Source organism: Macrobrachium rosenbergii, chromosome 18, assembly GCF_040412425.1.
Source record: "Macrobrachium rosenbergii isolate ZJJX-2024 chromosome 18, ASM4041242v1, whole genome shotgun sequence".
NCBI classification, from domain to species: domain Eukaryota; kingdom Metazoa; phylum Arthropoda; class Malacostraca; order Decapoda; family Palaemonidae; genus Macrobrachium; species Macrobrachium rosenbergii.
In genome coordinates, this window is record NC_089758.1 from 7,460,750 (window position 1) to 7,476,013 (window position 15,264).

Below are 15,264 nucleotides of genomic sequence, written 5' to 3' on the forward strand. Positions count from 1 at the left end.
ACTAGAGGGACTTGTTTGGTCGGTCAATACACTCACTGTTAATATTGCATGGCGTATCTTTTTTTTTTTTTTTTTTTTTACTTTGTCCCAGCTGTAATGAGGTAGACGTCAAGACGACGCAAACGAGCGCACATACGCACATTTTCAAAAACTAAGCCTGGTGGTCCTTTTCATCTTGTTCCATTATAAAAGATGATTATTATAGAATGTTTAAGTTGATGGTCGCAAGATAGCAGAAAAGACACTCTCTGCTACTATGAAATTCACAGTAAAACAATAAGAAGATAGGCACATTATCTGTTGGCGTGGCACATGACTTTATCTCTTGCCCATAATGTCACACTGGTCTAATGTTGAAATGCAAATGGGTCAGCTTTCATCTTTTACGCTGTTATTCTAACGCATAATAGGACCTAAAAGCAGCAGTATACTGTATGTTATTGGCTCGCTGAAAAGTGAATGGCAGGCTTCTGCTGATGGAGTGAGTACTTTGAAGATCTGAAAAAATGTATTCTCATTCATTTCTGTATATGATGCTGTCATTAGCCAATCCCTTTCCCATCTTGACTTGTGTATTTAGTAGCTGGGTGATTTGGATGGACATTGTTTCTGTTTGTAATGGCCTAATAATGTTTTTTACTTTGTCACATTACTTTTGTAGGAGCTTTCTTGCTCACTTATTTCATGCTTTGTGACCCAAAGATGTGTTAATTACACACAGTACTTATCACTCTGTCGTTCCTTTTTAAACTTTTCCTGTGGCTTCAACTGATTTTGAAGCTCTGTAAAATGTGGAGTACAGAAGAGGCATATCTGAATGACCAAAGAAATAAAGGTTGAGAATGCTCGTGGAAGTGACTGTGAGGATCAAAGGTAATTAAAAGGTTGAAAAGTAAAAATTCACTAGGGTATCATCAGACTAGGCTACAAGCGAAATGCTCCAGTTGGTGGCGATAGTACGATCGATTGGCTGATCACAGTTTATCTGAATGAGGGAAAGTTCCTGGAGGAATGGGTGAGAGGAATAATTGTTCCATCAGATAAAGGTACAGTTGACAGAAATGACTTAGATATATAACATTACAGAGTACCAGGAAGGGTGTATGGCAGGATTTTGATCAAGATGCTAAGACAGAAGACAAGAAGGACTTATAGGGGAAGAACAGGGTGGATTTAGGCCAGGATGAGGAAGTGTTGATCAAGCGTTTATAAAATAGTATTGTGAAAAGTTTTGATTTAAGAGAAAAAGCATGATGCTGCAAATGTGGGCCTAGAAAAGCTTATGATAAAATGATAAGAGAAGAACTGTGCTGTATGTGTTGAGATTAGTATGGCACAGAACATAAGTTGTCGGACAGTCAAAATGTTCATGGTGAAACAAGCATGTTAGTGGTTAGGAGAGTAACTGGTTTGGATCTAAGCAAAGTGTGCGTAAGTCTCCATAGCTAAATCAAGACTTTCATGAATGGAGTGATTCAAGATATCAAATAAATATTAGTGATGCAGATGCAAAGTTGCTGGATGAGGTAGCTGTGATTAGAGTGTGGAATAGTCGATGCCTGCAGATGATACAGCTCTAATTGTAGGCAGTGAAGAGTAACTACAGAAACCAGTGCTAGCGTTGATGTTTTTACAAAAAGAGTGAGTTGAGAGCAAAAGTGAGCAAGAAGGTTATATGGGTAAATGGAAACCAGGAGATGGAAAAAAAAGTTTACATAGTTTAATCTTGAGCTGATTAACAGCTCTCCTGGGGTTGGCCCGAAGGATTAGACTTATTTTACGTGGCTAAGAACCAACTGGATATAACAACGGGACCTACAGTTTATAACAGAATAGCGAGAAATGAATTTCTGTCACCAGAAATAAATTCCTCTAATTCTTCATTGGCCGGCGTTTAAGAATGCTAGCCGAAACTCTACCGACTCTTAAGAGGAACTTGGGGTAATGAAAAAAAAAAAAAAAGCGAATTCCAAAATCTTGGGGAGTCAAATAGAAATGTATAAATGGTTTGTTATGGCAACTCTCCTTTATGGAAGTGAAGTGTAGATGTTAAAAGCAAATGAAAGATCTAGGTCAAAACTGTTGATATGAACTATAAGCATAGTAGATGTGCCTTAAGAAGAAAAGGGTGCTAATTGCGGAGATGTGTAGAAATGGTAAAAGTTGAGCGTAGGTGAAAGAATAAATCAGTGTACTTAAGATGGCTTGATCATGCAGAATGAACACGACAATGATAAGTTGATGAAAAAGGAATATATATGCCAGACTTTGGAATAATTAAATTTAGGCTATAAAGCCAAGCACCGAGGCACTTTCAGACACTCAGCATTTATGAGCGAAAAGGTGTTTAAGAAAATAAAATGATATGATGTACAAAGATCTAAATGCGGTAGAGGGAGGAAAACCCCACATTTGTACGGAGACGTGACAGTCAGGAGACATTGGACACCTATAAGAAAGAGGAAGTGGGACCTGAACTAAAGTAAAAGCCAGACCTTTGGGCTACAACTGTACTTTTCTGTAACCATTTCAGACTATCCTGTAGAGTGTGGGTGTCGATCTTAAATCTTGATAAAAGCACCCTTTCATCACATCTTTTAACCTACTCCACCTTCACAGGTCGTGGGTGGACTTAAAATACGAACACTATTCCTTTTCGAAATACCTCTTACATGGTCATATCTAAGATTCAATGGGAGGACAGTTCTAAAGAATATTGTCCGCAACGTTGCACCTGAGGCACGCCCATCTTAATTTGTCTTATTGGGGTGCTTACCTTACTGGTACATATAAATTCTAAATTCATGATGTCCCATGCCTGTATAATACGGAAGGGTTAGGCATGAGGTTAACATTCCCACTTTGTTAAACGTGGTCAGTAAGAGTTGACAGGTCATAAACAGAATGGTACAAGTATCAATCAGCGACATACTATGCACGTGTATTAGGAAATGAATACCAACATCATCAGAAGATTAGTTGCTTTACTTACAAAACTAAAATTCATTGTATTGTGGAATTTCGTCTTTTTAAAGTGCACTAACATGACACTGTCTGTCAAAAAAAAAAAAATATATAATTTAAATAATTTAATCCGTCACATCTTGACCAAACCGAAAATGTCAAAGATATTAAAAAAATCTATGGAGATTCCTCCTGCTTTTTCCTTCTTCCCTGAGCATTTTCCCCTGATGTAACTCGAGCAAATCCTTCCACCAGAACTGAATCAGCTACAGCAGGCTTCCACCTGAGGCCTTTCCCCTGAGGGCTTTAGGCCACAAGTTTCATATCATCCAATCCTCGTGACAGGATCACAACCGTCTCATCTGAAATGTTAAAGAGAAATAATCATATACCTACATACTGGTGCTGCCAAAATTTACAAATGAAGAGATAACAGAAATTTTTATATATACAATCAACAAGAACAGCTCACTCCATATGCCAAAGCCCGGTAAAAGGCACCATTTAGTGTGTCTTGCCTCATTTAAAATTGGTTTTGCATATTCATTAGTACGCTAAAGTTAAGACATGACAGAATTGTTAAATATATAATTGTTAAATAGGTAGTGACTGTCACAATCTGACAACTTTGCACTGTTATGGGTCACTAATCTTGTGGTTCAGTTAGTCTAGTAAAAAGCCACACACTATTAAGAATGGGGGGATCACCACGTATAGTTAACTGGAATTTTAAGAAACAATTACTTAAAATTCTGGTTCCTTAAAAAGCACTCTGTATGGGGAGAAATCACAGAACTGAGGGAAAGACTCTAATAATGTGATAATATGACATTTGGAATACACGCATTGTCATGGCTGAAAGATGGAGATCTGAGCCAGAATGAATTCCCATCTGGCTGCCTGAAGTCGCTGTGGACAGAGCTGTGGCTGCAGGGGACTGGACCCGACATTGTTTTTTCTGATGCAAGGCCGACAACGATAAATAAACAACTCCTTCCTAAACTTTAGACACCTCTGATGTCTGCAGGTGTCACGGTATAGTCTGGTGTCTCCTCTTAAGGACAGGATAGTTTGATAGAGGAAAGAAGACATTTTATCAAGCCTGTCTGGAGAGGACAAGGAAAAGGACAACAAGGTCTTCATTACTCTTAAGGAAATCAAGAGCAGGCAAGGTGGTTCCTGCATCTCTCATTCATATCTGCAGTGGTGACAGCAGCTTTGACTTGTTGCTTGACAGTCTTTGCCGCTTGAAAACTCGAGAAATGTCCAAGCTGGAAGCAAGAGCAAGGAAGAATCGAGACTCTGAAAATGGGATCATTCAGGCAAATACCCACCATACTCAAAACTTAGACGCCACCACACCTGTTCAGCATACAAAAGGCTGAATTGAACGGTAGAGGATATGGGGGATCTTATTCAATAAAGTTTCAGGATTGTTCAATCTTATTCCATCTGAAGAACACTGTCAATATTTGCTGAAACAATCTTCTCCAACCAAAGCAAACAAATAACATGGTTTGTCTCTCACGTCAGTGACCCCATTGTAAACGATACAAGCATTGTAGCTAACACTATATACAATGTGAAGGCCTATCTTGCCAATAACGTTAAGGCAATTTCGAAATAGCAATAACAAGTAGGCATTTTTAACAACATGAGATAGCATACTTGGAGCTGACAAACTGAAAAATAAAAATTGTACCAAACACATATGGCACTGTAGATGCAATAAAAATGTAGAATGAACAATAAGTTACACAAAAAAAAAGATGAAGGAAGAGGGTGACACTACGTGTTATACCTGGCTAGATACTGCAGCAACACTGCAAAAGCACAGGTAGTTACAGTCATAGTCAGCGATACACAAAGATTTGTGTTTTGAACAGAGATGCTGAATGGATACGGGCCTAAAATGTGCTGTAAAAGTAAAGGAGAAAAAGAAAAACAAAAACAAAAAACACACGAGAGAAATCATGCATGTTAGCCACGGTGGATTCATACCCATTTTGCAAGACTGCTGTATATCTCATACCATTTTGGTTTTCTTTTCAAGTTTTTGACAGATTATTCAGCTGAATCAAAGTTTATGTAAAATATACAGGTTGTATTTATGAAGGAGCACACAAAATATATGACATCAGAAGTTACTGGCATGTCAAAGCTAACAAAAGAAAAAACAGTTTGATGAATAAGAAAAATTTCATCTTAACAATGCACGTAAGTGGAAGCATGTCTTGAGAAAAAAATTACAGAAATAGACGAAGTATGCCATAATTTCATCAAAATTTCGGTGGATAATAAGAAGGCCCTATTAAAAACTTTCACTGGCAAAAAACTTTACAAAATATATCCAAGTAATGCAAGTAAAGTATGATTTAGGCATATTTCTGATTTAGACATATGCCTGAGAGAGGAAAACAGGACGGGAGGAAGAACAGAGAACGAAGCAACAATACAGAACCAAATAACTCAAATTACTTATAGAATAACAAAGGAATTTTAACCTTTTCAGACATGGCAGTCGATCGCAAGCCTTTTTTGGACTGTTCAACTCTCCCCATTACATCCAGCCACACCAAGGTAGCTTAAAGCAATGATAAAATCACCAAGGAATAAGGCTCAAGCAGTGGCGATGAATTACTGTGAATCCAATGAGCAACCGGTGCATGTAACAGTTTACAAAATTATCTATTTCCTGGTAATGCCTCCTTTATTTAGCCATATGGGTATAAATCTGGAGCAGGACAGAAATTAGGCTGAAACAGCATTCAAGACAGCAGAAACAGATAGTGCAAATAGTTACTCAATATATTCTTTAATAATAATAGTTCAATTAAGTACCCACTTAAATAGAAACATACTCATACCTATTCAATCATCCAACTACTGCATTTCAAATTCAAGGTAATGATACTGCACTCCTTCACATTTATACAGTAAGGTTTACGATGGTAAAGGCTACAACCTTAGAAAACTTTACATACAACCATTTACTACAGTATTACAGATCACATTTTAGCTCATCAAACCAAACCTTCAAACAACTTCAGCAAACTCATGAACAGTTCTGAGATGATGTTCACACAATGGCAGACTTATATGACATTCAAAACTGAATCAGGGTGACTTTGTACAGTATGAAGAACAGACAAAATGAGACCAACAATAATAACTATGAGGGTGGTCAAGCATATAATTACCATGGAAATATCAAAGGCTCTCCCCCCATGTTAGTCTCCCAGAGCATCGTGAATGGCATCCACAATTTTGTTGTATTTGGTCTCATTGTCCACGTAGCCGTCGCCACCCTGAAAGATTGATTTGTATTACTTCCTGTAAACAGAAACAAACACATCTTAAAGAGGCCTCCACAGCATGTAAGTTTGTCCAATTTTCTTATTTTGACTCGGTTTTCCACCATTGCCCATCCTTCTAGCATAGCTCCACCCAACTCGGCGAGACTAACGGCAGGACAAGCGTGACAGGACTTACATAAGCAAGGCATCAATCAATCTATTACGATAAATATACATCAATTAGAATTATATTCCACTCAATACTGTAACTGCAAAGCACAGTATAATGGCTTGCAAATTATTTGCCGTTATAGTACAACACACATGATAACCTAGTCAAAAAAGGTCTGACATAAGATCAGACGTTCCACAGGGAAGATTGCTGGTATCTTGAATGAGTCATATTTCCTGTCTTACTTTGGGTAATCTGTGAGGCAGAACTCTAAATGCAAACACGCCAGCCTGGGAGCATGTCAAAGGTAACAGTTTTATGGCACAAACCTAAAATTTTCTTTCTCCCACAACCATAAACAGACGCCAATTGTAATGGAACAGAGTAAACAAATGACATTTTTTTATAATACATATTCCACTAGGGTAAATTTACACTGCAGTTGTGCTCCTCATTCTATTTTGTATGATTAGTCCAGTTCCCCTGATATAAAAAGAAAAAAAATATTAAAGCAAGATCTCATTCACCTTATTTCTTTGTGTTAATAAAATATTTCCTAATATTTCACATTCAGGATACCAACAATCCTCCTCGTGGAAGGTTATATCTTATGTCTGGCCATTTTTGTCATTGGTGTTTAAAATGTAACCTTTCTATTACGAGCAGGACATTTTGTTTTTGCTCATGGGAGTGAATGGTTGGTTTGGGATTTTGCACAGGCTTGAATGTGGTTATGTTTGTGTGTTGTTATTTCTATAAGCTCCGCTACAGTATGGTTATTCATCTATTTTCTTGACAAGTGCCCTTTCGTTTCTCTGGCTTAATCATGACACGTTGACTGAAGCAAGCAAATATAACCACATTTCACAGTTCCATTTATTTTCTTTATCCTGTTCTTGTTTTATATTTTAATTTAATCTTGACAAATTTATTGTGCATCTGTTTTCCTCAATCTCATAAAGAAACAGATATTTGGCAGTTAAAATAATGGCAGTACAGAGTTGCTGAGGAAACAATCAAGTTGTTGCACATTACTTTAGATCCTTTTCATACAAAACAGTCTAAGACTCTAAGTGGTACGTATAGAACAAATTTACTTTCAAAGGCCAGCCAAGCAATGGACACTTGGCTAAATTGCTGGCGACTTTTGTCCAAGTTCATCAGAGCTTGATTGGACAACGTCACTGCTACTGGAGAACCTCCAGCTGCTCAGTGGGTGTCTGGCTCCAAGTTACCAATCTCTGGCTCCAAGTTACCAATCACGGCCATAAGAATTACGTACCAATGACAGGTATACACAATACCAGCTGTAATTCAGTACTTAAAACTGCAGGTAAATCAGATATAACGCCATATTTTTTTAACCCACAGAAACTTACGAACCGTGGAAGAAGGTACTAGGAACCCGGCAAGCTACGTGCATACAACTTGTCCCAACAATAATGGATGGCATTCTTGATAAAGTTAACTTTTATGGGAATGTGAATTTGCAGCGACAGCTGCAAAATGCTGCAGTATTCTCAAATTTAAATGGATCTGGGAAGGGCGATCTGGACCCGACTGTTGTATTTTTATTTAGTGAGCGTAACGTGATCATTTTGATGATGTAAACACACGTGATATTACTGGAAAACAAGAACGAAATGCGAAGTTGGTAGCTCCAACAATTTTACAGCACGCGAGGAGGGCAAGCTTTAAAATTATTTGAAGAAGTTGGAACCATTATAAGTTAATTTTTCTCATAAAAAAAACTTAATTTCATGGACTCCCAATCTTATTCTAAGCCAATATCTTATGCAATGAAAACAGTGATCGAAATCACTACGATTTGTTGAACTTCTTACCTTTTTGCTGTGGACAAGCTCGTCGCCTACGGTGACTTCAAAATACCCAGTCACATCAGGTGTTCCCTCGCCAGTCTGCAACAGTTCAGTGCAATTTAAGATTTAGGTTAAAAGCGGACTGTTCAAGGTTACGTAAATGCTCGCAAGTAACAGGAGTATACTCAACCACAATTTTGTTTTAAAAGAATGCCAAACTCAATCATTCATCTTTTCTTAAGCGTTACTTTGCTGTAAATTTCAAGAAAATGAAGAGATTTGATTGATGAAAGTTTGGTCTCATGATCTGTCGCTGGAACCGGTTAGAGAGAGAGAGAGAGAGAGACTTACTATTTCCAGCTTATCGGGGAATTCGCCCTCAAGTTGTTCCTTCAAGTTTTGGAACTTGGGGGCGTAACCTCAGGCGCCGCTGCAAGAAAATAAAACTAAAGTTACCAAAACTGGAGATTCTGCACAATAATTTTTTATCAGTCAACTTTACTAATAGTCCTATAACACCATCTATTCTGTACATGGAGTACACTCATAAATGCCTCATCACCTCGGAGTGAACAAAGATCTTTTGTTTTGGTTTACAGGAATTCATTTCATTAATAACCGGAGGTTTTGCCCTTCATCAATCAAACAATCAATCCATTTTGCTATAAAACCCGTAATATATATATATATATATATATATATATATATATATATATATATATATATATATATATATAAACCGTTAAGAATTACTTACAAAAAAACGCATTTTTATAACAGGTGGTCTGCATTGTAGAAAGAAAAATACGAAATTTAGTTTTTATATTTATGATCTGCAATTAACTGGCTCATTTTCAGTATTCGTAGGTTTCCTGAACTTCTTGAAAGTACGTTTTCTTGTCACGATATCATGGTATTGCCAGGCAATAAAAAAAAATCCTGCCATCACATTTTAATCATAGTCCCCGAATAAAGAATAGTATATGTTAATTTTATCTCGATAGTTCCAAAAGTATCCAGGTGTGTGTGCATATGTATGTTTATGTATATATATATATATATATATACATTACATATGTACATATATATATAAAAGTTATATATATATATATATATATATATATATATATATATATATATATATATATATATATATATATATATATATATAGAGAGAGAGAGAGAGAGAGAGAGAGAGAGAGAGAGAGAGAATTACACAATCCGGAATGATAAAAAAAAGAAACCGCCCTTGGGACTACGAAGAAAACGGAACCTCCAAGATCGAGTCACAATATTCTTCAATATAGATTGCCACTGGTCCCTTTGAGATCACCATTACCGGTAACATCATTCGAAAACTCATCAAAATCAATCCTGTACAAAGTGAAACCTGCTAAGAATATCGATCAGTGTTGTGTTACGAAACACGTGTCTGTATTCTGTGTGGCTGTGCAGGCCAGTGGCGTCGGTATGGGTGGACCCGGCCGCCCCCAACCAGATGCTTGGCCCCCCCAAGTTGAAATTCCCTTTGTATCTAAACTTTAGTCCTTTGGTGGTCAAACGCAGAATTATAGTTATAGGTTATAGGTATGAAGTGATTGAAACGAAGTTAAAGTTTTGAATAAGTGCAATGCAATTTGCTACTGTTGCTTAGAGTTACTTTCCAGGGGGAAGAGATGACGAAGAGGGAATGGGATGGGTTGAAATTTTGAAGAGATTTTGGAGGGTCATAAGTCTTTTGTGTTGTTGATGATATGCACTATTTTGATATATTTACGTAACAAGGATAGTACTATATACTATAGTTGAAACCTAAATCTTGATAACAGAATTTAGGCTGCTGTCGAATATAAGGTTGAGGAAATTTACATTACGGTATTTGATACATTTGCATATAGTAAAAGTTGAAAATTAATTGAAAATTGAGCTTTACTGATACTATTATTTTCCTTCATTCACGTAGAGATATACATTCGAGAATAGTATATTCTGCTAATTACAGAATTCGTACATTAGTTTTGAGTAATTTTCGTTGGCCCCACCTAGGCCACCCCCATTGATAGAATGCCAGCTACACCACTGCTCATTTTCAGGGATATTCCATGACTTTGAGCTATCCCCGAACACGACTGGAAGCTCTTGTAACTAGGTAATAAGCACAATACCCCAAATATAGTGTCAGTGACATTTTTAATAATACCTTTCTCTCAAGTCGACTGCTGCCAGGAATAGCTTTGGTTCTCGAGGTCCCATAAACACTCAATTTAGGATACAGACATCAAAATGATAGTCTATCGTAGTAGTAAAACTGCACCAATGGAAAATACTTACCAATACACGACGTGAACTTTGAGCTTGGTCATGACTGACAGTAGACTTGGCAAGAGACGTCGTCACTCACTACCTTTAGCGGTTCAAGATCAGCAGCACACTGGCAGTCAGGATCTCGATGTGTTTCGAGTCTCCCACCGACTCGGCTTGGTGCATTTCGGTTACCATCGAGCGCTCAGCATCCGCAGTTGCCAGCTATACCTTTCTGGGTTAGATGTCACAACAATAGATAGGTTTGACGATACTGTACTTACCAATCATTTTTCTAATTTTTTTTCTCTTATTTTTTTTTTTATTGACAGTTCGAGCTTAGTAAAACGACCAGGTGTGTGTGCTGACTGGCCCATGCTCCAAAGCTGAAATAAATTTGTAATTCAGGCACCATGTTATGCACTATTAAAATCTTAAGTTTGAACGAATATGAAGCTTCAGATACATTTGGTCGTAATTTAGTTTGTTTAATATCACTATCAGAATTTCAGTATATGGCTGACGACTGAAATTAAGTCGCAACAACATCAGAGTAAGGATTACATCACACATGGTAGTCCCTCTGTTTGGCAATATCGTTAATTCATTCTCCCTGAATATATTTCGTTTTGGACAGTACCTGCGATGATTATGCGAGCTGATAATGAGCCTGAAGAAAGGTATGCAGCGCTGTTATTAAAAATCAATAGAAGTTTATATATAAAAGGGCAGATGGGTAAATGTGAATGTGCGTATGTAAGCCATGTACGAAACTACATGATATATGAGCCATGGCACGAATATCATTTACCAGTGATACTTTGCATAACAGCAAAGGATTGTAAGCACCTTTTAATAATGGCTAAATAGAATAACCGGCAACTACTCTGGCAACGGCTGAGAGAGTTAGAGAGAGAGAGGGGGGAGGCGGTTACTACGGTAGGAATTCCCCTCCGGTTGACAGGTAAAACGCGAAGATGGGTGTTTTTTCTTTTTCTTTTACATGTTACGCAAGGCATAGCAAATAATGACTGGTTGTATATGAATAATGCTGACTTACGATTTCCATAAGAATAATTATCATTATTATACACAAAAGATCAGTACTGCCCTGCTGTCTTTTGAGGAGTTAAAGATATCTGAAACTGACGAAATCGGTATTTATATAACGTCCGATTTTCATTATTTTATGACTTACCAATACTGCCAGTTATTCACCTTTCCGTTAATGTATTATTATTATTATTATAGTTTTTGTAATTTTTAATAAAACATCTCGTTTTATAGTTTTTGTTATACTGTTACTCTTCTTTTTATTTACATTGGCTATTTATTTGTGTGAAAGCTTGGCTTACAAGTTGATAATAGCCCACTAAAATAGGTTTTTCAACATGGACGTGCACGCTGTGACCGTTACTACTACTACTGCTACTACTACTACTACTACTACTACTACTACTACTACTACTACTACTACTACTACTAATAATAATAATAATAATAATAATAATAATAATAATAATAATAATAATAATAACGGCTACAGAGGGGAGAACTCAAGAAGGAAACAGGAGTAATGCTAACAGCGGCACAAGATCAGGCCCTAAGAACCAGATATGTTCAAAGAACAATAGATGGAAATAACATCTCACCCACATGCAGGAAGTGCAATATGAAAGACGAGACCATCAACCACATAGCAAACGAATGTTCGGCTCTTGCACAGAACCAGAGAGGCATGATTCAGTAGCAAAAGCCCTCTACTGGAGCCTGTGCAAGAAACACCAGCTAGCTTGCAGTAATAAGCGGTACGAACACCAACCTGAGGGAGTGATAGAAAACGATTAGGCAAAGATCCTCTGGGACTATGGTGTCAGAACAGATAAGGAGATACGTGCCAATAGACCAGACGTGACGTTGATTGACAAAATCAAGAAGAAAGTATCACTCAATGATGTCGCAATACCATGGGACACCAGAGTAGATGAGAAAGAAAGAGGAAAAAATTGATAAGTATCAAGACTTGAAAATCGAAATAAGAAGGATATGGGATATGCCAGTGGAAATTGTACCCATAATCGTAGGAACACTAGGCACGATCCCAAGATCCCTGAAAGGAATCTGGAAAAGCTAGATGCCGAAGTAGCTCCAGGACTCATGCAGCAGAAGAGTGTGCTACTAGAAACAGCGCCCATACTGAGAAAAGTGATGGACTCCTAAAGAAGCAGGATCCAACCCGGAACCCCACACTATAAAAACCACCCAGTCGAACAAGGATGACTGTGATAAGACGCTCCCACCTCCACCCCCAAAAAATTATAATAATAATATACCGCAACAATAAATGAATGAATCATCCAATCAATGGTTGATACTAGTACTTTTATTGAGCCTAATGTTCTGAGACCTTACTGATTTTATCTTCAATAGTATGAAGATTTTTTATCTAAAAAATAAAATGCTAAAAACAGTTTACACAAGATATGACTCTTATCTTTAAAATTCGTTAACATGCGCCTAGTCCATGGTGCTCCAGCAGAGCACTGCTCACAGCAACTGAAATCAATAGACTATCACATGAGATGAGAGGTTGGCGGGTGCCTCATTTGATCTGCCAGTATTAGTGTAGATCATTGAGTTGTCATGCATCTAACTTACAACGAAACGGTTAAAAAATACTTATAGTATCACGACTCTTGAAATGGAGAAACAAATCCACAGTTACGTAACTGGAAATATAAGTTTTAAAAAACTATACAGAGCGCTTTCGAGACCCTGTACTATTCCTCTTGTCAGTCCGACGCGGGAAGCAAAAATACTAAACGAAAGGGAATCGTACAGAATTATTTATGAATCTGCAGCAAAAAAAAAAAAAAGATTCTGAATCATGAGCGGATCGGAACATTACAATCGATGCCTGTTTTTTTTTTTTTTTTTTTTTTTTTAATCTAGTCTATTTGACATCCGTATCCCGACATTATTATGAGAATTGATGTGGTTGCTTTGATTCCCTTGTGTTTTTGCACAGCATGAGAAGTGTGTTTCACAAAATGTGAATATTATATAATATACTCAGTAAATGAGACTACCTTATGTGGACACAGGTGTGTGTGTGGGTGAACATTTGAGCTCTCAAATATTATGACCTATTGCATTTAACAAAAGGAACCTTTGCTTAGTAAATTGATAAAAAAAAAAAAAGTCGACGACTGGTTGGACCTTATTCTAATGGAGAAGACCGGCTGGTAGGATGTGGTAAAAGATATCTGTACACGTGACTACCACATCAGAAAGTGTGGAATGTAACCCCTGCTATACAGATTTTCTTATCAACAAGGTGGCACAGGAAATATCAAGTTGAAGAGGCATATCACCAAATTCTATTTTTGTGTAGTATTTTTATAAGAAAAATTGGCTGTAATAACGGTTTGTATGGAACATTATTATTATCACACACATACATATATATATATATATATATATATATATATATATATATATATATATATATATATATACAGTATATAGGCCTATATATAATGTATACATGCTGCAATGGCGAAGCGAAGAGGGCGTCCTTCAACGGGTTATGTGATGAAATATTTAGGAGTGCGGCCACCTGGGGCGTCTTTCACAGGCATTCCCGAAAGCCTTTTTGCATCGCAAGAAAGGTTAACCGCTAACGTTTGGCGACAAGAGTAGTCAAAACATCCGGCCAGACGTGGCGTTACGAAAAGGTTTTGATAAAAAAAAAAAAAAAGTGATCTGACAAAGCGTTTAAAAGGAAACCTGAATTGTATGACGAAATGAATGAAAATAAAAACATATAAAGAAATCTGTTAAATAGTCGTGTATTGGAAAATTATAAATATATTATATATATATATATATATATATATATATATATATATATATATATATATATATGTGAGGGTCCGTGTCTGTGTAAATGTACATATAAACATTATGAAAAAGAATCTTTTAAAGCTACATCATGATATACCGTCTATCAACATTTTTATTATATCTATATTTGAAAGTTGGTAAAATAAACATATGAACACCGCAGGCTCTTTATATTCACATATTTTATATGTATGAAATTTGGGTCACTTCAGACAATAACATATATATATATATATATATATATATATATATATATATATATATATATATCATATATTTATACATATATAATTATATATATATATATATAGTCTATATATATATATATTCAGCTTTTAATTTATAATTATCAATTCTCCATTTGTGTAGTACCTTTCTGTCCAACGAACTGTCATCACAACTGTTTTTGTATCCAGTCTTTCAGTGTTTGTCGTTCTTGATTTATAATTATCAATTCTCCATCTGTGTAGTACCTTTCTGTCCAACGAACTGTCTACAAGTCGTTCAGTGTTCTGTCGTTCTTCTGAAACCGGAATTCGTTTTGTATCTAAGTTCTGGAATCCAAGGAGAGAGAGAGAGCGATAAAAAGAAAATTGTAATTCACATACAGAGGTTTAAGGTTCGCAATCTGGAAAAGTCTAATAGGAATTCAAGGTTCAATTCAAAATCGATCATCTATGAATATATTCTGTATTAGCCACTTCTCTGTTATCCTATAGGTAAGTAAGTTCAAGTTTAACCCTCAAGGCGATCAATATGTTATTTTATATCTTGACAGCAAACAGAGAGCGTTTCCAAGAACACT

At 36.6% G+C, this 15,264-nt stretch overlaps 1 protein-coding gene and 1 long non-coding RNA gene across 2 annotated transcripts in view; one reads left to right on the forward strand and one right to left on the reverse strand.

The window, feature by feature from the left end:
• LOC136848078 (prostaglandin reductase 1-like) overlaps positions 1-15,264 on the forward strand; it is a 98,579-nt gene that overhangs the window by 6,944 nt on the left and 76,371 nt on the right. The window lies entirely within an intron of this gene.
• On the reverse strand, positions 2,967-10,732 carry LOC136848079 (uncharacterized). The gene is made up of 5 exons (XR_010855930.1): positions 10,584-10,732; positions 8,604-8,682; positions 8,277-8,351; positions 6,165-6,272; positions 2,967-3,326 (listed from the first exon to the last, which is right to left on the reverse strand). It is a non-coding gene; the product is annotated as an uncharacterized lncRNA (long non-coding RNA).